Here is a 2,673-nt window from a genome sequence, read left to right on the forward strand (position 1 = left end):
AAAAAAAATTCCCAGCACATTTCTCTCCCAGCCAGCGACGGCGTCTGCTCAGCCGTGCCGAGGAGCTGCGCCTTTCAGGTGACCACGTCTCCCGAAACACTCGGTTCGGCGGTGACATTTCCAATGGTGGTGAATCCCCCCGAAGCCAAGGGTACTTCTCACGCAGATTAATTGCCTTCACCCTCAAACCCAGCCCTCACTCCTCTGCTCGGTTTGTTCAGCTTCAGGTGCCGATCAGTGGCTCTTGCTATTTGGCTGTCTGCTGAGCTGAACAGCCTCCTAGTCTCAGATTTCTCTCCCCCACCCGGGTCCTACCACTTCTGTGGTTTCTCCAAAAGGAAAAGGGAATAGGGAGCAAAGGGAGGAAACATCCCGGAGGAGGACACCAAGCCGGAGCGAGAAGCCCATGCTGCCTTCTCCAGCCCCACGCTCCTGGGTGGTGGATCCAAACCTCTGGGAAACCCATAAGCGGCTGAAAAACAATCCCTGTAAGAGGAGAACCAGGAGGGCTCCACAGCTAACAGCAGTGCCTGCAGCATTGCTTCCCCGAGAGCTGAACCCCAGCTTTCCCTGCTCCCATGGTGCGGCCACCCCATAGCTGGGGCAGGGGCTAGTGGGGTGCCCTGTCCTCTGCCCCCCCCCCATCCCACCAGCCTCGTGGGTGGGTGTCACAGCCAGGGACCAGCGCAGAAGGTGCAGCGGTTGTTCACGCCATCACCTCTTGAGTGGTGCCGGCAGCCGCCAGGCAAGCTGGGTGACACCCAGAGCCCCATTGGGTCCTGACCATGCACCGGCATCTGACAGCTCCCACCTCGGCGTTTGGCACAGGGTGACACAAGACCAGAGACCCGGCTCTGCCCTGGTGACATTGGGTGACAGCACATGGAGAATCTCTGCTCGCCTTCCCCAGACCAGACCCGGCTCTTTGCCTCTCTCAACTGAGATCATGCCTCTGGGAGGACTGGGAGATCTGCCCACCCCGCCTGGGTTGCCGGCATTGCCGGGCAGATGGCCTCACATTTGTTATCTGCGTTTGCTTAAAAATGCAACCAGATGGGGAAGTGGCTCTCTCTGGAGCTCTCCCTGCTCGTAGCAGCGGGGAACAGCAGTGATGCTGGGAGGCTGACTAGGGAATAACGCAGCTCCCACCCGAGAAGAGAGCTGGGGACCTGCCAGCAGCATGTCCGTGCTCGGTCCCAGCTGGCAGCCGTGGTGCCCAGTGGCGCAGGGATCAACGGAGCCATGCAGCTGTCTGGCTGCCATCCCTGCAGCTCGGGGCCCCTCCATGGGCAGCAGGGGCAAGGCGAGGAATGTGGTACTCTGTCCCGGCACCTCTCCAGCCCAGCCAAGGACGGCTGCATGTGGGGGCATGGGCTGTGCTGCGGATGACACCCAGCAGCACCGTTTCAGGATGGGATGTGACTTCCTTTGGCAGGTTTTGGGGCTGGGGTTGCCGGTGAGCAACTATGAGTCAGAACAGGAGCAGCTGCCACATCAGAAGCCCTCACTCGGTCAGGAAAACACGTCTCCTCCTACGTGAGCCCCTGCAGAAGCCACCCGCTCCAGTGCGCTGCCATCGCCCCGTGGCAAGCGGGGTGCAGCCCACCTGCCAGTGCAAAGCATCCGGCTGGGGGCCAGGTCCTGCTCGTGCCGCGGCCACTCTGTTTCCTCCCATCTCTGGCTCAGGCCATGAAAACATGGGGCCAGCAACGAGGACTGCCATCCTGGAGAGGTGATGCTGCCGGGCAGGACCCCGGGGGGTCAGGGCACCACCGAGTCCCCTTGCCATGGACACCTGGGGCAGCGCCATGGCCCCTAATGCCCCAGGGAGCAGCCTGGGGTCAGAGAGTGGAAAAACCCACCTCAGCAAAGCTGAAGTTGCATCGAGGTGACCTGAGGGCACCCACCCGAGTGCAACCAGCTGCCAGATGAGGAAATTCCCTCGACAAGTCCCAGACGAGCCGCCTCTGGGCTCATTCACATTTTCCTCTTCTGCTTTCGGTGCTTTTCCCCCAGGCCCCCCCCCCCTGCCGCTCACAGCCGGGCTCCGTGGTCCCCGAGGGCGTTGCCCCGGTCCCCGGCTGCAAGGACTGCAGGTCTCTGCTCTCTGCCTCACTGCTGATTTTAGCAGTTTGCACCCCCAGAAGACGCCATTTCCCACGGACAATTCACAGCCAAACACCCGTGCTCGCCCATCAGCAGCACAGAGGGGTGTGTGTCACTACTTTCATTAAAACCCTATTTTTCACAAGAAATTTTCAGGTCTGGGATCATTCTGAATTTTCCCTGTTGAGGGAAACGCACAGATTTTCACAGGCAAGCGGCTCAGTCGAGGCGACGTGGCAGCACGCTGCCAAAGCACGACTCGCCGAGGAGCTGACATTTCACAGCAACATTTGGCAAATGATTAATTCAGATTATCGCCCGGCGGAGCTGGGCCTCGCCAAACCGCTGATTTATGCCGGGCTCAGTCATTCTGAGCACAGCAGAAAGGCCTCTGAAACGCGGAGGATTCAGGGGGCAAAACACCGCCCGCCGGGGCGGTCGCGCGTGGGAGCCGACGGAGGGGAGGGCTGTGCGCCCCCATCTCCCCCCAGATTCCCGGGTTTGCTGGTGGTCACGCCAAAACATTGCAGCCGGCTCCCCGCTCCCCGGGAGCTGCGGCGCACGGGA

Source organism: Aptenodytes forsteri, unplaced genomic scaffold, assembly GCF_000699145.1.
Source record: "Aptenodytes forsteri isolate BGI_AS27 unplaced genomic scaffold, ASM69914v1 Scaffold550, whole genome shotgun sequence".
Lineage (NCBI taxonomy): Eukaryota > Metazoa > Chordata > Aves > Sphenisciformes > Spheniscidae > Aptenodytes > Aptenodytes forsteri.